Source organism: Phocoena phocoena, chromosome 6 (genome assembly GCF_963924675.1).
Source record: "Phocoena phocoena chromosome 6, mPhoPho1.1, whole genome shotgun sequence".
NCBI classification, from domain to species: Eukaryota; Metazoa; Chordata; class Mammalia; order Artiodactyla; family Phocoenidae; genus Phocoena; species Phocoena phocoena.
In genome coordinates this window covers 83,604,012-83,629,734 of record NC_089224.1, presented here as the reverse complement: position 1 = coordinate 83,629,734, position 25,723 = coordinate 83,604,012, and the positions used below count along the sequence as shown (strand labels likewise).

At 37.4% G+C, this 25,723-nt stretch overlaps 1 protein-coding gene across 1 annotated transcript in view; it reads right to left on the bottom strand.

The window, feature by feature from the left end:
* STX17 (syntaxin 17) overlaps positions 1–25,723 on the bottom strand; it is a 97,750-nt gene that overhangs the window by 50,792 nt on the left and 21,235 nt on the right. The window lies entirely within an intron of this gene.

The following is a 25,723-nucleotide window of genomic DNA, read 5'->3' as shown; positions in this document are numbered from 1 at the left end:
ACCCAGAATTGACATTGACGTTAGAATTAGCAGAGCATATTAAAACTATTATAATTGTATTCCATATGTTCAAAAAGTTAAGTAGAGACATGGACGATATTAAAATAAACCCAAATCAAAATTCTAGAGTTGAAAATTACAATATGAGATGAAAAATACACTGAATGGAATAACAGATTAGACACGGCTGCTGCTAAGACTAGTGAGCATGAAGGCATAGAAAAAGAAACTATAGAAAATGAAACACACAGAGAAAACAGAATCCAAAAGAATTTAAAAGAGCATCAGTGAGCTGTGAGATAACTTCAAGTAGCATAGCATATGTGTAATCAGAGTCCCTGAAGGAGAACAGAGATTGGAGGGGACAGAAAAATATTTGAAGAAATAATCGCCCAAAATTTTCCAAATTTGATGCAAACTATAAAACAAGAGATCCAAGAAGCTCAATAAATTCAAAGCACAAGAAACATGAAGAAAACTCCACCAAGGCCCATAATAATCAAAGTGCTCAAAACCAGTTATAAAGGGAAAATGTAGAAGTACGCAGAGGAAAAAGACATATTACATACGGAGGAATAAAAATAAGAATAAAACAGATTTCTCATCAGAAATAATGCAACTGAAAAGACAGCTGAACAACATCTGTAAAGTACTGAAAGAAAAAACTCAATATAAAATTCTATATACAGAAAAATTCCTTTTGAAAACAGAGGCCAGATGAAGCCTTTTTAGATAGATACACAAAGGAATTTATCAACAGCAGAACTGCACTCTAAGAAATGTTAAAGGAAGTCTTTCAGGCAAAAGGAAAATTACACCACATGGAAATATGGGCTTACACAAAGGCATTAAGCACACCAAAACTGGAAATGACAGAAGTAAATAGGTAAGATTTTCCCCCTTTAATATCTAAATCACTTGAGAAAGACAATTGTTTAAACATTATTAAGTATATAACACATGTATAAGTAAAATATATGACAACAATGGCATAAAGACTGGGAGGGGAGAAGAAGTATACTGTAAATTTCTTAAACATATGTGAAATAGTAGAATCTCACATGAAGATAAACTATAATAAGAGGTATACTATAAATCCTAAAATAACCACTAAAAAAACAAAGAGTTAAAGCCAGCAAGAAAGAAGACAAAATGGAATAAAAAATACTGAATTAATTCAATATGAATCAGAAACATCATTAGTCAAATGAAAATTAAAATGACAATGAGATACCACTACAGACCTATTAGAATGGCTATAATTAAAAAGGCTAACCATGTTAAGTGTTGGCAAGGATATGAAGGAACTGGTGGGAATATAAAATGGTACAATTATTTTGGAAAACAGCTTGGCAGTTCTTAGAAAGGTAAAGAATATGACCCAGTCATTCCATTCATAAGTATTTATCCAAGAGAAATGAAATCCTTTTTCCATACAAAGTCTTGTATTCAAATGTTCATAGTAGCCTTATTTGTAGTAGCCCAAAACTGGAAATACCCAAATGTTCATCAACAGACAAATGGATAAACAAACTGTGGTATATCCATACAACAGAGTATCTACTCAACAATAAAAAGCCATGAAATACTGATACACATTACAACATGGATGAACCTCAAAATATACATGCAGAGTGAAAGAAACCAGACAAAAAAGAAGTATGTATTGTATGATTCTATTTATATAAAATTCTAGAAAATTCAAACTAATGTATAGTGACAGAAAGCGGGTCAATGGTTGCTTGAGTAGTGAGGGTGTATATGCATGTGGGAGGATGTGGGAGGGAGAAGCCAGAAGGAAGGTTACAAATGGGTATAAGGAAACTTTTTGGGGCAATGGATAAATTCATTATCTTAACTGGGTTCACTGGTGATGGGTTCACATTATCTTGATTGTGGTGATGGTGTCATGGTGTATACATATGTCAAAACTTATCGAATTGTATAGTTTATTATATGTCAATTACACCTCAAGAAAGCTGTTTGGAAAAAAGCAGAAAGAAAACTGCAAAACAATATCATATATTATTTATATATAGTTATGTGCACAAAAATGATAAATACTTAAAACAGGGGAAAAGATTTCCTTCAGATGCAGAGAGGAACAAAGTAAATGGAATCAAGAAAGGGTACACAAGGGACTTCAGTGGTATTTTTAAAGTTTTCTTCCAAAAAAGGGGATGAAACTGTGGCAAAATGTTAAGAGTTGACAAAGTTGGGTGATGAGTGTCATATTATTTTCTACATATTTGTACATTTGAAATGTGTGTGTGTGTGTGTGTGTGTGTGTGTGTGTGTGTGTGTGTTTAATTTTTGAAAAAGGTACTTCAATGTTAAGGTTGTTGTCAGGGTAGTCCTTATTCCTCTCTCAAGCGTTTCAGTTCAGAACCATTTCCTAGGGCTACAGAGAGTAGGTAAAAATATAACATACTAGGCCCCTGACATTCTACGCAAAATTGTCTGTACATTGGTGTTTCTGCATTTTTCTAAAAAGTAGACCCATAGTATCCTGATTATTATATTAGCCACCTACCTGGTATTCTTGCTTCAATCCTTGCTCCCTTTGAATCTATCCTTTTCATAATAGTCAAGGTGATCTTTTAAATCATATCAGGTTATCATCTGCTCAGAACCTTCCAAAGGTTTTCTATCCAACTTTGTTATGATATTCTGCAAGGCCCTGCGTAATCAGGCCCAGCTGATCTCTCTGACCTCCTCTCCCGTGCTCACAATCAGCCACACTGACCTCCTTATTACTCCCTGAATATGCCACGCATCCTCTCACCTCAGAGTCTTCACATTTGATTTCCCTTCTACCTGGAGAAGTCTATTCCCGATGGTTTATGCCTTCACTTCCTTCAGGTCTTTGCTCAAATGGCATCAGAAACCTTCCATAACCACCCTATATAAAAGAACACTCATCACCTTCTGTGATTCTCTCTTCTTTTTAACCTGCTTTTGCTTTTATTTCAAAGTACTTATAGCCATCTAAATATTACATATTTATTTATTTTAAAAATGTCTCTGTTTTCTTCACTCCCGCCCACAGAATATAAGTTCAATGAGAAAAGAATTTTCTTCTGTTTTGCTCACAGCTATATTTCCAGTGTCTAGAATAGTATCTAGGATGTAGTAAATATTCAAATGTTTCTGTTCTTCTAATAATCAGGTCAGAAAGGAAGATAATATGCCAAGTTCTGAAAATCTGCAAAAATATCAAGTTTGATACATGGTATATAACCAAGGAAGTTTAAAAAGAAAAAGAAAGTATACCAACTCAGTAATTAAAAAGCTTTGCAGTATGCAAGCAGTAAACAGCAAACTATGGCCAAACCTTCAGTAAAGGTGACATCTCTCTTTTTAGTTTTGAAACTAAATTTAATAACTAGTTATGGCTTTTTCCCTTCTTCCAGAAATATCCTGAAATTTCTGTCTAAAGATTAAAAGATATGTTTAAATGAATACTTATCCATACTGATAACTGTAAAAAGTAATTATTCTGAGTTAATTAAAATTCTGAAAAATGTCCAATTATGTATTTAATGATTAAAAGAAGAGAGGCTATACATATATTTGCCTTTGTTAAATATTGATTTAAGGATTTCTAATATGTTTTTACAACATGTAATCTTAAGAGCAAATGTACACAGCAGAAAACATTTGGTATCAATAATTAATCTAATTTCTTTACAAACACAGAGCACAAGTCCACTGGTAAACATTTAAACAACTTAGAGTAAACACATTCTAGATGTCATATAATTTATCATTAAGGACTCCAGAGTCATAACTATTTAATTAAAATAAATCTGGACTTCTCCTCGCTTGTATTACCTAACTACTATACTAAGGTATTAATAGTAATGAGTTCACACTTCAAAATCAGAAGGCACCAAAAAGAATATATATAGCTTAAAAAATATTAAATGAACCACCAAAAGGAATGAAAACCAAAGGAGAAAAGGGCCTCCATTCATTTACTCAACAAATATCTAATGAAGACCTACAATATAGGTATGAAGCACAGTATTCCTGAGAATATTCCTGGATTGTCTATCCATCTGAGTTAATAGTAAAAATAATTCCAGATTGGATCCCTGCCCTTCCACTTATGAAGGCCTTGTGCTTTAGACAAACACCAAAGTTTCTCTGTTCTTCAGCCTTCTTTTATCTGAAAAATAAGGATAACACTGCCCTTATCTAGCATCCAGATAGCTGGCACTCTTTCACTTACTGGTCTCTATAAAATATTTGACAATTAGTCATATACTGACTTATATTAACATTTTACTAAAGCTTTAAATTATTATTTAAATATTTAACATTTCATGAATTCTCATCTAGGTAAGTTTCTTCAAAGCAGAAACCATGACACATTTTTCAGAATCCTCTATTATCAACTAGTATTATTACCATATGTTAACTGTTTGGGGAGAGGGACAGGGAGAGCTAAGTTTTAAAGAATATGTTTTGTACTTTTCTATGACAAGCCAAAAAAATGGTAAAAAGTGATGCAATTATAATGTGTTTTAAATTAAACTAACAAAAAGCCAGGAATCTTTTTAGCTTGATCTAGCAGTTAAAAATGCAAGTATCAAATCAAACTTACTCCAATTCCCCTGAGAGGAGCTGTGTAAGCACTTTGCACACATGGTCAACAATCCTTACAATGGTCAACAATCCTTACAACAATCCTGTCATAAAGAATGAAATTTTACTTTCAGAAAAAATATATATAAATAGCAGTAAGAATTTTTTTGTAGAGGGAGCTGTTATAATTTATAAACGTTACCATTTATAAGCTGTTATCATTTATCATTTTTAAAAGATAAATTTGGGGCTTTCCTGGTGGCACAGTGGTTAAGAATCTGCTTGCCAACGCAAGTGACATGGGTTCGAGCCCTGGTCTGGGAAGATCCCACATGCCACGGAGCAACTAAGCCTGTATGCCCAACTACTGAGCCTGTGCTCTAGCACCCACGAGCCACAACTATTAAGCCCACGCACCACAACTACTGAAGCCCACACACCTATAGCCCATGATCCACAAGAGAAGCCACCGCAATAAGAAGCTCGCGCACCTCAACGAAGAGTAGCCTCCACTTGCTACAACTAGAGAAAGCCCAAGCACAGTAATGAAGACCCATCGCAGCCAAAAATAAATTAAAAAAAAAAAACTCCTTAAAAGATAAATTTGAACAAGTTGCTTTATTAACTGTTTCTTTCAATAACCAGTGAGCCAGATTGAAAAAAACCCATAAAGAATTGAAACAAGAAAAGAAAAATGGGTGATATTGTAAGAGAAGAAAAATATCACCTTCCCCCCAAAAACCCTATTAATAGAAAGTGCAAAGGGATTTAGACCAATTATTAGAAATAAGTTTAAAGATAATTGGCCATAAGATCTATATATGAAAACTAACTATATTTCTATATACACCACCAAAAGTTAGAAAACATAATTTAGAAGAAGAACATGTTTAACACCTCCCCAGAACACACACACACACACACACACAAACCCTAAAACAATGAAGTACTTAAGAACAGATTAATGAAATAGACTGAAACAGAGAAACAAAGCTAAGTGTAAGCCCTGTATTCCAGTCATCTGTTGCTGCATAACAAATTCCTCCAAAACTTAAAGGCCTAAAACCGCCACTTAATTCTGCTAATAATTTTGCGAATCAGACATTTAGGAAGTCAGCTGAGGAGTTCTCACTTGGGGTCTCTCATGCGGTTGAGTCAGATGTTGGCTGAAGCCACAGTCATCTGAAGGCTCAACTGCACTGATGTCCAAGATGGCTCACTCATGTGCTGGCACCTGAGGCTGGAAATTTCTGAGCTCAGCTGTGGCTGTGGCTATGTCCCATGTGGGAGTCTTCAGATATTTGGACATTTCACATGATGGCTAAGTTCCCCCAGTGCAAGCATCCTCAGAGAACCAGTGGGAGCTATCTGGCCTTTTCTGATCTAGCCTCAGAAGTCTGGTGGCATTACTTCTGCCTCAGCTCAGATTCAAAGGAAGGAGAATTAGACGCCACTGTTGCTACTGTTTGTGGGTGAGTAGCAACGTCATACTGTAGAAGATGATGTAGGATGCAAGATACTTTGCAGGTATCTTTAAAATGTACAATCTGTATGCAGAAAATGCACCACAATCTGTATGCAGAAAACTATAAAGATACACAAATAATAAAGAATACATAACCAAGTATAAGAATATCCCATATTCACAGGCAGTAAAACTGGACATTGTAAATATGTAATTTGTCTCTAAATAGATGGATAAATCTAATGCAATTCCCAAATTTCCAACAAGACTGTGTATGAACTTTGAAAAGCAGATTCCAAATTTTATATGGAAGGCTAAATGGCCAAGAATTGCCAAAACACACTTGAAAAGGTAGAATAAGGTAATCATATTATCCAACTAGATATCAAGCTTTATCACAAGACTGTCTTAATTAACATAGTGTGGACCCTGGTAGAGAAATAGACAAATTGATCAGTGGAACAGAGAAGAAAGAATGGAGACACACTTATGCATATATGAAATTGTGATATGTAAATAACACTGCAGAAATCAGTTAATAATGAGAGATAACTGGTTTTCCAAAAGAAATAAAACAAAATTTTATTTATATCTATCTCATACCATCAATACCAGATGGATTAACAACTTAACTGATAAAAGCAAAACATTTAAAACATTCAATAGAAAATATAGGGAAATTATCTTCTTGATCTTAGGATACAGAACATTCCTTGAAGAAGATACCAACAGCATGAACCACAAGAGAAAACACTGATAAATTAGATAAAGACCGACACATTTAAATTAAGAACCCCTTTTCAACAAAGACGCTATACCAAAAATAAAAAGATACTTACTCCTTACTATACAAATTGAATAATGATAAATCTAGTAAATTTATAGTAACAGTTCATGAAATTGTCTAAAAATAAGTTTTACACAAACTAGCAAAGAACAAGCCTATACAAAAAATTCAAGGAAGATATGAATAAAACTAAGCAAATACCCACATCTAACAACAGTTTCGATCTCATTATTTTAATGGCACACACGAAGCTTTTATGCCAGAAGGAGATCAATAATGTAAATACATGTATATTTTTTAAATCAGTAAACAAACACTTTGACCATACCACTGTCTCAAGAAAATCATAAGTGATTTTTAATGACATGTTAAACAGTGAAGATGGTAAGAAATGAAAGTCATAATAATCTCATTGACATTAACATGTAGAGTACCATTCAATAAACTCTGCATCTTGCTGAGCACCTGGTACTGTGACATACACAATTAGTGGAGACACAGTCCCTGATCTTTAGGGCTATAATCTAGGTAGCAAGAAATAAAGTACACATATAGAGAGGCAAGTCAAATTTCCACCTAAGTCTCAAATCAATCTTTTTTTCTCTATCTTCACCATCTCGGTAACCACTCCTAAATGATCTTTTGCATTCATTTCATTCTATCCCAGTCTATTCACTATACTGCAGCTATAATAACCTTTTTGAAATGTAAGACGACCAGAGATGCATTTTTCGTGAAAAAGACTATAGATTCACAAACACAAGAGAGGACCTTCAAGACGGCAGAGAGGAGTAAAACGTGGAGATCACCTTCCTCCCCAAAAATACATCAAAAATACATCTACATATGGAACAACTCCTACAGAACACCTCCTGAACACTGGCAGAAGACCTCAGATTTCCCAAAAGGCAAGAAACTCCCCAGGTACCTGGTCATGTGGCTGACAGGTCTTGGTGATCTGGCCGGGTGTCAGGCCTGAGGCTCTGAGGTGGGAGAGCTGAGTTCAGGACATTGGTCCACCAGAGACCTCCCAACCCCATGTAATATCAAACGGTGAGAGCTCTCCCAGAGATCTCCATCTTAATACTAAGACCCAGCTCCACTCAACGACCTGCAAGCTCCAGTGCTGGACACCCCATGCCAAACAATTAGCAAGGCAGGAACACAACCCCACCCAATAGCAGAGAGGCTGCCTAAAATCATAATAAGTTCACAGACACCCAAAACACACCACCAGACATGGTCCTGCCCACCAGAAAGACAAGATCCAGCCTCATCCACCAGAACACAGGCACCAGGCCCCTCCACCAGGAAGCCTACACAACCCACTGAACCAACCTTACCCACTGGAGGCAGACACTAAAAACAACAGGAACTATGAACCTGCAGCCTGCGAAAAGGAGACCCCAAACACAGCAAGTAAACCAAAACGAGAAGACAGAGAAATAAGCAGCAGATGAAGAAGCAAAGTAAAAACCCACCACACCAAACAAATGAAGAGAAAATAGGTAGTCTACTTGAAAAGTATTTCAGAATAATGAGAGTAAAGCTGATCCAAAATCGCGTGGAAGTAGAAAATACAAGAAACGTTTAAAAGGCCCTAGAAAAACTAAACAGCAAACAAACAATGACGAACAACACAGTAAATGAAATTAAAAATTCACCAGAAGGAATCAACAGCAGAATAACTGAGGCAGAAGAATGGATAAGTGACCTGGAAGATAAAACAGTGGAAATAACTACCACAGAGCAGAATAAAGAAAAAAGAATGAAAAGAATTGAGGACAGTCTCAGAGACCTCTGGGACAACATTAAACACACCAACATTCGAATTATAGGGGTCCCAAAAGAAGAAGAGAAAAAGAAAGGTACTGAGAAAATATTTCAAGAGATTATACTTGAAAACTGCCCTAACATGGGAAAGGGAATAGTCAATCAAGTCCAGGAAGCACAGAGAGTCCCATACAGGATAAATCCAAGGAGAAACATACCAAGACACATATTAGTCAAACTATCAAAAATTAAATACAAATAAAAAATATTAAAAGCAGCAACAAAAAGCAACAAATAACACACAAGGGAATCCCCATAAGGTTAACAGCTGATCTTTCAGCAGAAACTCTGCAAGCCAGAAGGGACTGGCAAGACATATTTCAAGTAATGAAAGGGAAAAAGCTACAACCAAGATTACTCTACCAAGCAAGGATCTCATTCAGATTTGACAGAGAAATTAAAACGTTAACAGACAAGCAAAAGCTAAGAGAATTCAGCAGCACCAGACCAGCTCTACAACAAATGCTAAAGGAACTTCTCTAGGCAGGAAACACAAGAGAAGGAAAAGACCTACAATAACAAACCCAAAACAATTAAGAAAATGGTAATAGGAACGTACATATCAATAATTACCTTAAATGTAAATGGATTAAATGCTCCAACCAAAAGACACACACTGGCTGAAAGGATACAAAAACAGGACCCATATATATGCTCTCTAAAAGAGACCCACTTCAGACCTAGGGACACATACAGACTGAAAGTGAGGTGATGGAAAAGATATTCCATGCAAATGGAAATCAAAACAAAGCTGAAGTATCAATTCTCGTATCAGACAAAATAGACTTTAAAATAAAGACTATGACAAGAGACAAAGAAGGACACTACAGAATGATCAAGGGATCAATCCAAGAAGATATAACAATGGTAAATATTTATGCACCCAACATAGGAGCACCTCAATACATAAGGCGAATGCTAACAGCCATAAAAGGGGAAATCGACAGTAACACAATAAAAATAGGGGACTTCAACATCCCACTTTCACCAATGGACAGATCATCCAAAATGAAAATTAATAAGGAAACACAAGCTTTAAATGATACATTAAACACGATGGACTTAATTGATATTTACAGGACATTCTCAAGTGCTCATGGAACACTCCCCAGGATAGATCATATCTTGGGTCACAAATCAAGCCTTGGTAAATTTAAGAAAATTGAAATCACATCAAGTATCTTTTCTGCCCACAACGCTATGAGACTAGATAGCAATTACAGGAAAAAAAACTGTAAAATGTACAAACACATGGAGGCTAAACAATACACTACTAAATAACCAAGAGATCACTGAAGAAATCAAGGAGGAAATCAAAAAATACCTAGAGGGGCTTCCCTGGTGGCACACTGGCTAAGAATCTGCCTGCCACTGCAGGGGACACGGGTCGAGCCCTGGTCCGGGAAGATTTCCACATGCTGCAGAGCAACTAAGCCCATGCACCACAACTACTGAGCCTATGCTCTAGAGCCCACGACGCACAACTACTGAAGCCCATGCACCTAGAGCCTGTGCTCTGCAACAAGAGAAGCCACCGCAATGAGAAGCCTGCACACTGCAACGAAGAGTAGCCCCCACTCACCGCAACTTGAGAAAGCCCGTGCGCAGCAACAAAGACCCAACACAGCCAAAAAAAAAAAAAAAAACCCATAAACAAATGACAATGAAAACATGACAACAAATGCAGCTCTAAGAGGGAAGTTTAGAGCAATACAATCTTACCTCAAGAAACATCTCAAATAAATAAACTAACCTAAAGCAATTAGAGAAAGAAGAATTTAAAAAAACACCAAAGTTAGCAGAAGGAAAGAAATCATAAAGATCAGATCAGAAATAAATGAAAAAGAAACGAAGGAAACATTAGCAAAAATCAATAAAACTAAAAGCTGGTTCTTTGAGAAGATAAACAAAACTGATAAACCACTGTCCAGACTCATCAAGAAAAAAAGGGAGAAGACAAATCAACAGAATTAGAAGGGAAAAACGAAAAGTAACAACTGACACTGCCGAAATACAGAAGATCATGAGAGATTACTACAAGCAACTCTATGCCAGACAACCTGGAAGAAATAGACAAATTCTTAGAAAAGCACAACCTTCTGAGACTGAACCAGGAACAAATAGAAAATATAAACAGACCAATCACAAGCACTGGAATTGAAACTGTGATAAAAAATCTTCCAACAAACAAAAGCCCAGGACCAGATGGATTCACAGGCAAATTCTAGCAAACATTTAGAGAAGAGCTAACACCTATCCTTCCCAAAGTCTTCCAAAATATATCAGAGGGAGGAACACTCCCAAACTCATTCTATGAGGGCATCATCACCCTGATACCAAAACCAGACAAAGATGTCACAAAAAAAGAAAACTACAGGCCAATATCACTGATGAATATAGATGCAAAAATCCTCAACAAAATACTAGGAAACAGAATCCATCAGCACATTAAAAGGATCATACAACATGATCAAGTGGGGTTTATCCCAGGAATGCAAGGATTCTTCAATATACGCAAATCAATCAGTGTGATACACCACATTAACAAACTGAACGATAAAAACCATATGATCATCTCAATAGATTCAGGAAAAGCTTTCAATAAAATTCAACACCCATTTGTGATAAAAACCCTCCAGAAAGTAGGCATAGAGGGAACTTACCTCAACATAATAAAGGCCATATATGACAAACCCACAGCCAACATTCTTCTCAGTGATGAAAAACTGAAACCATTTCCACCAAAATCAGGAACAAGACAAGGTTACCCACTCTCACCACTACTATTCAACATAGTTTTGGAAGTTTTAGCCACAGAAATTAGAGAAGAAAAAGAAATAAAAGGAATCCAAATCAGAAAAGAAGAAGTAAAACTGTCACTGTTTGCTGATGATGTGATACTACACATAGAGAATTCTAAAGATACTACCAGAAAACTACTAGAACTAATAGGTGAATTTGGTAAAGTAGCAGGATACAAAATTAATGCACAGAAATCTCTGGCATTCCTATACACTAATGATGAGAAATCTGAAAGAGAAATTAAGGAAATATTCCCATTTACCACTGCAAGAAAAAGAATAAAATACCTAGGAATAAACGTACCTAAGGAGACAAAAGACCTGTATACAGAAAACTGTAAGACACTGCTGAAAGAAATTAAAGATGATACAAACAGAGAGATATACCATGTTCTTGGATTGGAAGAATCAACATTGTGAAAATGACTATACTACCCAAAGCAATCTACAGATTCAATGCAATCCCTATCAAACTACCAATGGCATTTTTCACAGAACTAGAACAAAAAAATTCACAACTTGTATGGAAACACAAAAGACCCTGAATAGCCAAAGCAATCTTGAGAAAGAAAAACGGAGCTGGAGGAATCAGGGTCCCTGACTTCAGACTATACTACAAAGCTACAGTAATTAAGACAGTATGGTACTGGCACAAAAAAAGAAAGATCAATGTACCAGGATAGAAAGCCCAGAGATAAACCCTCGCACCTATGGTCAACTAATCTATGACAAAGGAGGCAAAGATATACAATGGAGAAAAGACAGTGTCTTCAATAAGTGGTGCTGGGGAAACTGGACAGCTACATGTAAAAGAATGAAATTAGAACACTCCCTAACACAATACACAAAAATAAGCTCAAAATGGATTAAAGACCTAAATGTAAGGCCAGACACTATAAAACTCTTAGAGGAAAACATAGGCAGAACACTCTATGACATAAATCACAGCAAGATCCTTTTTGACCCACCTCCTACACAAATGGAAATATAAACAAAAATAAACAAATGGGACCTAATGAAACGTAAAAGCTTTTGCACAGCCAAGGAAACTATAAACAAGATGAAAAGACAACCCTCAGAATGGGAGAAAATATTTGCAAATGAAGCAACTGACAAAGGATTAATCTCCAAAATATACAAGCAGCTCATGCAGCTCAATATCAGAAAAACAAACTATCCAATCCAAAACTGGGCAGAAGACCTAAATAGACATTTCTCCAAAGAAGATATACAGATTGCCAAGAAACATATGAAAGGATGCTCAACATCACTAATCATTAGAGAAATGCAAATCAAAACCACAATGAGGTATATTTATACAATCCAGTTGTAATCCTCACAGCAGTCAGAATGGCCATCATCAAAAAATCTACAAACAATAAATGCTGGAGAGGGTGTGGAGAAAAGGGAACCCTCCTGCACTGTTGGTGGGAATGTAAAGTGATACACTCACTATGGAGAACAGTATGGAGGTTCCTTAAAAAACTAAAAATAGAACTACCATACGAGCCAGCAATCCCACTACTGGGTATATACCCTGAGAAAACCATAATTCAAAAAGAGTCATGTACTACAATGTTCATTGCAGCACTATTTACAATAGCCAGGTCATGGAAGCAACTTAAGTGTCCATTAACAGATGCATGGATAAAGAAGATGTGGCACATATATACAATGGAATATTACTCAACCATAAAAAGAAACGAAATTCAGTTATTTGTAGTGAGGTGGACGGACCTAGAGTCTGTCATACAAAGTGAAGTAAGTCAGAAAGAGAAAGACAAGTACCATATGCTAACACATATATATGGAATATATATGGAATCTAACACATATATGATAACACATATAAATGGTTCTGAAGAACCTAGGGGCAGGACAGGAATAAAGACACAGACATAGAGAATGGACTTGCAGACACGGAGAGGGAAGTGTAAGCTTGGCCAAAGTGAGAGAGTGGCATTGACATGTATACACTACCAAATGTAAAAGAGATAGCTAGTGGGAAGCAGCCACATAGCACAGGGAGATCAGCTCCATGCTTTGTGGGGCACAGGCAGGGTGGGAGGGAGATGCAAGAGGGAGGGGATTTGGTGATATATGTATACGTATAGCTGATTCACTTTGTTATACAGCAGAAACTAACACAACATTGTAAAGCAACTATACTCCAATAAAGATGTATTTAAAAAAAGGAAAAAGAAACACTAGGCACAGGACTGAAAAATGGAATTCATATGAAAGACTGTACTGAACAATGAATGCACAGGAGCCTTCATCTAAGCTGCTTCTATAATTAGGAAATAAGTGCCTACTTACTCTGGGGGAAAATGAGTATTCTTCTTTGGAAAAGTAAACCAGAACAATCTCTAGATTCTGACACTTGGAGGTTGCTCCAAGGAAAATGACAGCCTACCAAAGCACCTTTAGGTGAAGTCCACCAAGAGACAAGCAATCAACTTTTTAGTGTCTCAGAAAAGCAGGAAAAATTTTTATGTCCAAAGATAAAGTGCTATGAAAAATAAGAAGAAAAGAAAAAGCTCTTGGAAAATAAATATTATAATAGAAATAAAGAATTCAGTAGAAGAACTGAAAATAAAGCTGAGGAAATCTCTCAGAAAACAGAACAGAAAATTAGACAAGCAATCCAAGAGTCTTCTATCCAACAGAATAGGGATCAGCAAACTTTTTCTTCAAAGGGCCAGACAGTAGATAGTTTAGGCTTTGCAGGCCATATGGTCTATTGCTGCAACCAAACAACTCTGCTATTGTACTAAGAAAGCAGCCAAAGACAGTACATAAACAAATGGGGCAGACAGCAGGCAAGATCTGGCCTGTGAGCTATAGTTTGCTGACCCTTGCAATATAAAGCCATGAGTTTTTAGATTGAAAGAGACCAACACAAAGCACATCATATTATCAAAATTCAGAACACCAGGATAAACAGATCACAAAAGTTCCCAAAGACAGAATAAAATTGGTCTTATACAAAAAGGAAACTAGATGATATCTGCTTTTTTAACAGCAACACTAAACTAGAAAGCCTAGAAAGCCTTCAATATTGAAAGAGAATTCTATACCTAATCAAAGTAGCAGTCACATATAATGGGAGAATAAAGGTATTTATCAGACACATAATAAATTAAAAAATTACCTCTAAGGTACCCTTATTTGAAAGCTACTGAAAGATGTACTCCAACAAAACAATAGAGTAAGCCCAAAATAAGGAAGACATGATAGCCAGAAAAAACAGGAACCCCACACAGGAGGAGCTGAGGGAAGTCCTAGAACAACAGCTGTGCAACAAGCCTAGAAAGTCAGTCCAGATTGGAATTGGAGGAAGAAGGGCTTCAGGAGGGAGTCTTGAGGATAAAGAATGGAAGTGATTTATTTGAACATATGAAAAATATTGACAGCATGTGGCAGAGATGTGGAGCACTTTAAAAAAAATTAGCTAAAATACACAAAAACCCAGGCAATATAAAAAAGCGAGAAAAGTATTAACTCCAAAGAAGCAAAAGGACAGCTAACATCATACTTAACACTAAAAAGAGGAAATCATTTCCTCTAAGGTCAGGAACAAGACAAGGATGTCCACTCTTGGCACTTTTATTCAACATAGTACTGGAAGTCCTAGCCACAGCAATCAGACAAGGAAAAGAAATAAAAGGAATCCAAACTGAAAGGGAAAAAGTAAAACTGTCACTATTTGCAGGTGACATGGTATTATACACAGAAAATCCTAAACACACCACCAGCAAACTACTAGAGCTCAATGAATTTGGTAAAATTTCAGGATACAAAATTAGTATACAGAAATCTGTTGCATTTCTATATACTAACAACAAACTATCAGAAAGAGAAATCAAGGAAACAATTCCACTCACCACTGCATCGAAAAGAATAACACACCTAGGGATAAACCTACCTAAGGTGGTAAAAGATCTGTACTCAGAAAACTATAAGATACTAATGAAAGAAACTGAAGATGATACAAACAGATGGAAAGATATACCACGTACATGGACTGGAAGAGTTAATATTGTTAAAATGACCATACTAGCCAAGGCAATCTACAGACTCAGTGCAATCCTTATCAAGATACCAAGGGCATTTTTTGCAGTACTAGAACAAATAATTTTGCAGTACTAGAACAAATAATTTTAAAATTTTAAAATAAAAGACCCCAAATAGCCAAAACAATCCTGAGAAAGAACAGAGCTGGAGGAATCATGCTCCCTGACTTCAGGGTATACTCCAATGCTACAGTAATCAAAACAGTATGGTAGTGGCACAAAAACAGACGTTTAGATCAACGGAACAGAGAGACCAGAAATAAACCCACACACTCGTGGTCAATGAATCTACAACAATGGAGGCAAGAATATACAACAGAGAAAAACAGCCTCTTCAATAAATGGTGCTGGGAAAACTGGAACTACATGTAAAAGAAGGCCATCAAAACATTCTCTAACACCATATACAGAAATAAACTCAAAATGGATTAAAGACCTAAATGTAAGACCAGAAACCATAAAACTCCTAGAAAAAAACATAGGCAGAACACTCTGACATAAATCATAGCAATATTTTTTTTGGATGTGTCTCCTAAAGAAAAGGAAATAAAAGCAAAAATTTTTTAAATGGGACCTAATTAAACTTAAAAGCTTTTGCACAGCAAAAGAAACCACTGGCAAAACGAAAAGACAACCTACTGAATGGGAGAAAATATTTGCTAATGATATGACCAATAAGGAGTTTATATAGAAAATATGATAAACAGCTCATACAATTCAACATCAAAAAACCCCCAAAGGGCTTCCCTGGTGGTGCAGTGGTTAGGAGTCCGCCTGCTGATGCAGGGGACATGGGTTCATGCCCCGGTCTGGGAAGATCCCACATGCCACGGAGCAGCTGGGCCTGTGAGCCATGGCCGCTGAGCCTGCGCGTCCGGAGCCTGTGCTCCACAACGGGAGAGGCCACAACAGTGAGAGGCCCGCGTACAAAAAAAAAAAAAAACCCCAAACACCTCAATTAAGAAATGGGCGGAAGACCTAAATAGACATTTTTCCAAAGAAGACATACCGATGCCCAACAGGCACATGAAAAGATACTAAACACTGTTAATCATCAGAGAAATGCAAATTAAAACTACTATGAGATATCATCTCACATCTGCCAGATGGCTATCATCAAAAAGACCACAAATAAATGCTGGTAAGGATGTAGGGAAAAGGGAACCCTCGTACACTATTAGTGGGAATGTAAACTAGCATGGTCACTGTGGAAAACTGTACAGCAGTTTCTCAAAAATCTAAAAATAAAACTACCATATTACCCAGCAATTCCACTCCTGGGTATATGTCCAAAAAAATCCAAAAACACTAATTCAGAAAGATACATGCACCCCAATGTTCATATCAGCATTATTTACAATAGCCAAGATATGGAAGCAACCTAAGTGTCCATCAACTGATGAATGGATAAAGAAGATGTAGTATACACACACACACACACACACACACATACACACACACACACTGGAATACTACTCAGCCATAAAAACGAATGAAATTTTGCCATTTGCAACAACACGGATAGACGTAGAGGGTATAAGTGAAATAAGTCAAAAGACAGAGAAAGACAAATACTGTATGATATCATTTATACGTACAAACTAAAAAATAAAACAAACTAGTGAATATAACAAAAAGGAAACAGATTCACAGATACAGAGAACAAACTGATGGTTACCAGTGGAGAGAGGGAAAGGTGGTGGAGCAAGATAGGGGTAGGGGACTAAGAGGTACAAACTGTTATGTATAAAATAAATAAGCTACAAGGATAAATATATCCTTGTACAACACGAAATATAGCCAATATTTTATAATAACTATAAATGGAGTATAACCTTTAAAAATTGGGAATCACTATGTTGTACACCTATAACTCATGTAATATTGTACATCAACTATATCTCAGTTAAAAACAAAAACCACTAAACATATTTAAAAAGTCATTAGAGTGAAAGTGACATTTTAAAGGAAAAAAGCAAAAGGCTGTAGTGTATGTCACTATTTGGCGTAGCAAGAAACAATACCTTTAAAATCAAAATAATGAGATATTGATCACTAATTTAACCAGAAATTATAATATATATAATATAATTATACATAATTATAATATATATTAAATATAATTATATATATTATAAATTATAATATATATAGGGGGGAAGGAATTAGGAGAGTAGGGTGGAAAGCTAGATCTGCGTCTCCTATAGCAAGAAGTGAAGAGACTATGCCTAAACCTGATTAACGAAGAAATACCAGTCTACACATGGTGTTTAGGAATAAAGAGCTAAATACCAAGGCAAATGGCCAAAAGGACTAAAAGTAGTTTCCTAAAAGTAGGACTTAAAGATGGAGAAGGACAGGGTTCTATAAGGCTTTTAATTTTACTTGGATGTTAACTATGTAAATATATGACTTTCGAAAATTAACTTAAAATAATTAAAATTTATTACAAAGCCAAAAGCTAGCAAAAAATATTTGCACTATATTACTGAAACAATCTTATAAACAGAAGACCAATATCTTAAAATTATAAGGAACTCTGACAAAAGACAACAACATAATATATGCAAGGGACATGAAAAGGCAATTAACACAAAAAACATTACTATCGGAAGACGAGGGGAAGATGGCGGAAGAGTAAGATGCGGAGATGACCTTCGTCCCCACAGATACACCAGAAATACATCTACACGTGGAATAATTCCTACAGAACACTTACTGAAAACTGGCAGAAGACCTCAGATCTCCCAAAAGGCAAGAAAGTACCCACGTACCTGGGTAGGGCAAAAGAAAAAAGAATAAACAGAGACAAAGGGATAGGGACGGGACCTGCACCAGTGGGAGGGAGCTGTGAAGGAGGAAAGGTTTCCACACACTAGAAGCCCCTTCGCGGGCAGAGACTGCAGTTGTCGGAGGGGGAAAACTTCTTCGGAGCTGTGGAGGAGAGCACAGCAACAGGGGTGCGGAGGGCAAGGCGGAGAGTTTCCCGCACGGAGGATCGGTGCCGACTGGCACTCACCAGCCCGAGAGGCTTGTCTGCTCACCCGCTGGGGTGGGCGGGGCTGGGAGCTGAGGCTCGGGCTTCGGTCGGAGCGCAGGGAGAAGACTGTGGTTCGCGGCGTGAACACAGCCTGCAGGGGGTGAGTGCACCAGGGCAGCCGGGAGGGAGTCCAGGGGAAAATCTGGAGCTGCCGAAGAGGCAAGAGACTTTTTCTTCCCTCTTTGTTTCCTGGTGCGCGAGGAGAGGATTAAGAGCACTGCTTAGAGGAGCTCCAGAGACGGGTGAGAGCCGCGGATATCAGCGCGGACCCCAGAGACGGGCATGAGACGCTAAGGCTACTGCTGCCGCCACCAAGAAGCCCGTGTGCGAGCACAGGTCACTATCCACACCCCCCTTCCAGGGAGCCTGTGCAGCCCACCACTGCCAGGGTCCCGGGATCCAGGGACAACTTCCCCGGGAGAACGCACGGTGCGCCTCAGGATGGTGCAACGTCATGCTGGCCTCTGCCGCCGCAGGCTTACGCCGCACTTGGTACCCCTCCCTCCCCCGGGCCTGCGTGAGCCAGAGTCCTCGAAGCAGCTGCTCCTTTAACCCCGTCCCATCTGTGCGAAGAACAGATGGCCTCCGGCGACCTACACACAGAGGTGGGGCCAAATCCAAAGCTGAGCCCCAGAAGCTGTTAGAACAAAGGAGAGAAAGGGAAATCCCTTCCAGCAGCCTCAGAAGCAGCGGATTAAACCTCCACGATCAACTTGATGTACCCTGCATCTGTGGAATACCTGAATAGACAACAAATCATCCCAAATTGAGGAGGTGGACTTTGAGAGCAAGATTTATGATTTTTTTCCCCTTTTCCTCTTTTTGTGACTGTGTATGTGTATACTTCCGTGTGAGACTTTGTCTGTATAGCTTTGCTTCCACCATTTGTCGTACAGTTCTATCCGTCTGTTGTGTTTTTTCTTTTTTTAAAAAACAATTTTTTTCTTAATAATTATTTTTTATTTTAATAACTTTATTTTATTTTCTTATTTTATTTTACCTTCTTTCTCTCTTTCTTTCCTTCCTTCCCTCCTTCCTTCCTCCCACCTTTTTTTCTTCCTTTCTTCCTTCCTTCCTTTCTTTTTCTCCCTTTTATTCTGAGCCATGTGGATGAAAGGCTCTTGGAGCTGCAGCCAGGAGTCAGTGCTGTGCCTCTGAGGTGGGAGAGCCAACTTCAGGACACTGATCCACAAGAGACCTTCTAGCTCCACATAATATCAAATGGCGAATATCTTCCAGAGATCTCCATCTCAACACCAGCAACCAGCTTCACTCAACAACCAGCAAGCTACAGTGCGGGACACCCTATGCCAAACAACTAGCAAGACAGGAACACAACCACACCCATTAGCAGAGAGGCTGCCTAAAATCATAATAAGTTCACAGACACCCAAAAACACACCACCAGACGTGGACCTGCCCACCAGAAATACAAGATCCAGCCTCATTCACGAGAACACAGGCACTAGTCTCCTCCACCAGAAAGCCTACACAACCCACTGAACCAACTTTAGCCACTGGGGACAGACACCAAAAACAACGGGAACTACAAACCTGCAGCCTGCAAAAAGGAGACCCCAAACACAGTAAGATAAGCAAAATGAGAAGACAGAAAAACACACAGGAGATGAAGGAGCAAGATAAAAACCCACCAGACCTAACAAATGAAGAGGAAATTGGCAGTCTACCTGAAAAAGAATTCAGAATGATAGTAAAGATGATCCAAAATCTTGGAAATAGAATAGACAAAATGCAAGAAACATTTAACAAGGACCTAGAAGAACTAAAGATGAAACAAACAACGATGAACAACACAATAAATGACATTAAAAATACTCTAGATGGGATCAATAGCAGAATAACTGAGGCAGAAGAACGGATAAGTGACCTGGAAGATAAAATAGTGGAAATAACTACTGCAGGGCAGAATAAAGAAAAACGGATGAAAAGAATGGAGGACAGTCTCAGAGACCTGTGGGACAACATTAAACGCACCAACATTCGAATTATTGGGGTCCCAGAAGAAGAAGAGAAAAAGAAAGAGACTGAGAAAATATTTGAAGGGATTATAGTTGAAAACTTCCCTAATATAGGAAAGGAAATAGTTAATCAAGTCCAGGAAACACAGAGAGTCCCATTCAGGATAAATCCAAGGAGAAACATGCCAAGACACATATTAATCAAACTGTCAAAAATTAAACACAAAGAAAACATAGTAAAGCAGCAAGGGAAAAACAACAAATAACACACAAGGGAATCCCCAGAAGGTTAACAGCTGATTTCTCAGCAGAAACTCTGCAAGCCAGAAGGGACTGGCAGGACATATTTAAAGTGATGAAGGAGAAAAACCTGCAACCAAGATTACTCTACCCAGCAAGGATCTCATTCAGATTTGATGGAGAAATTAAAACCTTTACAGACAAGCAAAAGCTGAGAGAGTTCAGCACCACCAAACCAGCTTTACAACAAATGCTAAAGGAACTTCTCTAGGCAAGAAACACAAGAGAAGGAAAAGACCTACAATAATGAACCCAAAACAATTAAGAAAATGGGAATAGGAATATACATATCGATAATTACCTTAAATGTAAATGGACTACATGCTCCCACCAAAAGACACAGACTGGCTGAATGGATACAAAAACAAGACCCATATATATGCTGTCTTCAAGAACCCACTTCAGACCTAGAGACACATACAGACTGAAAGTAAGGGGATGGAAAAACATATTCCATGCAAATGAAAACCAAAAGAAAGCTGGACTAGCAATTCTCATATGAGACAAAATAGACTTTAAAATAAAGACTATTAGAAGAGACAAAGAAGGACACTACATAATGATCAAGGGATCGATCCAAGAAGGAGATATAACAATTGTAAATATTTATGCACCCAACATAGGAACACCTCAATACATAATGCAAATACTAACAGCCATAAAAGGGGTAATCGACAGTAAAACATTCATAGTAGGGGACTTTAACACCCCACTTTCACCAATGGACAGATCATCCAAAATGAAAATAAATAAGTAAACACAAGCTTTAAATGATACATTAAACAAGATGGACTTAATTGATATTTATAGGACATTCCATCCAAAAACAACAGAATACACATTTTTCTCAAGTGCTCATGGAACATTCTCCAGGATAGATCATATCTTGGGTCACAAAGCAAGTCTTGGTGAATTTAAGAAAATTGGAATTGTATCAAGGATCTTTTCCGAGCACAACACTATGAGACTAGATATCAATTACAGGAAAAGATCTGTAAAAAATACAAACACATGGAGGCTAAACAATACACTATTTAATAACGAAGTGATCACTGAAGAAATCAAAGAGGAAATAAAAAAATACCTAGAAACAAATGACATGGAGACACGACGACCCAAAACCTATGTAATGCAACAAAAGCAGTTCTAAGAGGGAAGTTTATAGCAATACAATCCTACCTTAAGAAACAGGAAACATCTAGAATAAACAACCTAACCTTGCACCTAAAGCAATTAGAGAAAGAAGAACAAATAAACCCCAAAGTTAGCAGAAGGAAAGAAATCATAAAAATCAGATCAGAAATAAATGAAAAAGAAATGAAGGAAACTACAGCAAAGATCAATAAAACTAAAAGCTGGCTCTTTCAGAAGATAAACAAAATTCATAAACCATTAGCCAGACTCATCAAGAAAAACAGGGAGAAGACTCAAATCAATAGCATTAGAAATGAAAAAGGAGAAGTAACAACTGACACTGCAGAAATACAAAAGATCATGAGAGATTACGGTAAGCAACTCTATGCCAATAAAATGGACAACCTGGAAGAAATAGACAAATTCTTAGAAATGCACAACCTGCCAAGATTGAATCAGGAAAAAATAGAAAATATGAACAGACCAATCACAAGCACTGAAATTGAAACTGTGATTAAAAGTCTTCCAACATACAAAAGCCCAGGACCAGATGGCTTCACAGGCGAATTCTATCTAACATTTAGAGAAGCGCTAACACCTATCCTCAAACTCTTCCAAAATATAGCAGAGGGAGGAACACTCCCAAACTCATTCTACGAGGCCACCATCACCTTGATACCAAAACCAGACAAGGATGGCACAAAGAAAGAAAACTACAGGCCAATATTACTGATGAACATAGATGCAAAATTCCTCAACAAAATACTAGCAAACAGAATCCAACAGCACATTAAAAGGATCATACACCATGATCAAGTGGGGTTTATTCCAGAAATGCAACGATTCTTCAATATACGTAAATTAATCAATGTGATACACCATATTAACAAATTGAATAAAAACCATATGATCATCTCAATAGATGCAGAGAAAGCTTTCGACAAAGTTCAACACCCATTTATGATAAAAACCCTGCAGAAAGTAGGCATAGAGGGAACTTTCCTCAACGTAATGAAGGCCATATATGACAAACCCACAGCCAACATCGTCCTCAATGGTGAAAAACTGAAAGCATTTCCGCTAAGATCAGGAACAAGACAAGGTTGCCCACACTTACCACTCTTATTCAACATAGTTTTGGAAGTATTAGCCACAGCAATTAGAGAAGAAAAGGAAATAAAAGGAATACAAATCGGAAAAGAAGAAGTAAAGCTGTCACTGTTTGCAGATGACATGATACTATACATAGAGAATCCTAAGGATGCTACCAGAAAACTACTAGAGGTAATTAATGAATTTGGTAGAGTAGCAGGATACAAAATTAATGCACAGAAATCTCTGGCATTCCTATACACTAATGATGAAAAATCTGAAAGTGAAATCAAAAAAACACTCCCATTTACCGTTGCAACAAAAAGAGTAAAATATCTAGGAATAAACCTACCTAAGGAAACAAAAGACCTATATGCAGAAAATTATAAGACACTGATGAAAGAAATTAAAGATGATACAAATAGAGAGATATACCACGTTCTTGGATTGGAAGAATCAACATTGTGAAAATGACTCTACTACCCAAAGCAATCTACAGATTCAATGCAATCCCTAACAAACTACCACTGGCATTTCTTACAGAACTGGAACAAAAAATTTCACAATTTGTATGGTAACACAAAAGGCCCCGATCAGCCAAAGCAATCTTGAGAACTAAATATGGAGCTGGAGGAATCAGGCTCCCTGACTTCAGACTATACTACAAAGCTACAGTAATCAAGACAGTATGGTACTGGCACAAAAACAGAAATATACATCAATGGAACTGGATAGGAAGCCCAGAGATAAACCCACGCACATATGGTCACCTTATCTTAGATAAAGGAGGCAGGAATGTACAGTGGAGAAAGGACAGCCTCTTCAATAAGTGGTATTGGGAAAACTGGACAGCTACATGTAAAAGTATGAGATTAGATCACTCCCTAACACCATACACAAAAATAAGCTCAAAATGGATTAAAGACCTAAAGGTAAGGCCAGAAAGTATCAAACTCTTAGAGAAAAACATAGGCAGAACACTCCATGACATAAATCACAGCAAGATCCTTTTTGATCCACCTCCTAGAGAAATGGAAATACAAACAAAAATAAACAAATGGGACCTAATGAAACTTAAAAGCTTTTGCACAGCCAAGGAAACCATAAACAAGACAAAAAGGCAACCCTCAGAATGGGAGAAAATATTTGCAAATGAAGCAACTGACAAAGGATTAATCTCCAAAATTTATAAGCAGCTTATGCAGCTCAATATCAAAAAAACAAACAACCCCATCCAAAAATGGGCAGAAGACCTAAATAGACATTTCTCCAAAAATGATATACAGACTGCCAACAAACACATGAAAGAATGCTCAACATCATTAATCATTAGAGAAATGCAAATCAAAACTACAACGAGATATCATCTCACACTAGTCAGAATGACCATCATCAAAACATCTAGAAACAATAAATGCTGGAGTGGGTGTGGAGAAAAGTGAACCCTCTTGCACTGTTGGTGGGAATGTGAATTGGTACAGCCACTATGGAGAACAGTATGGAGGTTCCTTAAAAAACTACAAATAGGGGCTTCCCTGGTGGCACAGTTGTTGAGAGTCTGCCTGCCATTGCAGAGGACGCGTGTTCGTGCTCCAGTCCCGGAAGATCCCACATGCCGCGGAGCGGCTGTGCCCGTGAGCCATGACCGCTGAGCCTGCACGTCCGGAGCCTGTGCTCCGCAACGGGAGAGGCCACAGCAGTGAGAGGCCCGCATACCGCAAAAACAACAACAACAACAAAAAAAAAGCTACTAATAGAACTACCATATGACCCAGCAAGCCCACTACTGGGTATATACCCTGAGAAAACCATAATTCAAAAAGAGTCATGTACCAAAATATTCACTGCAGCTCTATTTACAATAGCCCAGAGATGGAAACAACTTAAGTGTCCATCGTTGGATGAATGGATAAAGAAGATGTGGCACATATATACAATGGAATATTACTTAGCCATAAAAAGAAACGAAATTGAGCTATTTGTAATGAGGTGGATAGACCTAGAGTCTGTCATACAGAGTGAAGTAAGTCACAAAGAGAAAGACAAATACCTTATGATAACAGATACATATGGAATTTAAGAAAAAAAAATGTCATGAAGAACTTAGGGGTAAGACAGGAATAAAGACACAGACGTACTAGAGAATGGACTTGAGGATATGGGGAGGGGGAAGGGTAAGCTGTGACAAAGCGAGAGAGTGGCATATATACACTACCAAATGTAAAATAGCTAGCTAGTGGGAAGCAGCCGCATAGCACAGGGAGATCAGCTTGGTGCTTTGTGACCACCTAGAGGGGTGGGATAGGGAGGGTGGGAGCAAGGGAGACACAAGAGGGAAGAGATATGGGAACATATGTATATGTATAACTGATTCAGCTTGTTATAAAGCAGAAATGAACACACCACTGTAAAGCAATTATACTCCAATAAAGAATTAAAAAAAAAACATTACTATCCAAGGTGCATATAAAAAGCTTCCACCCTTCAAAGCAATAAAAGAAAAAATCCAGATTAAAATGACAAAGCAGTGTTATTTTAACCTACTAATTAGCAAAAATTTGAGGAATGAGTAATACTAGTGTTGTAAAATGCATTCATTGTGAAAGTGTAAGTTGATGTATCATTT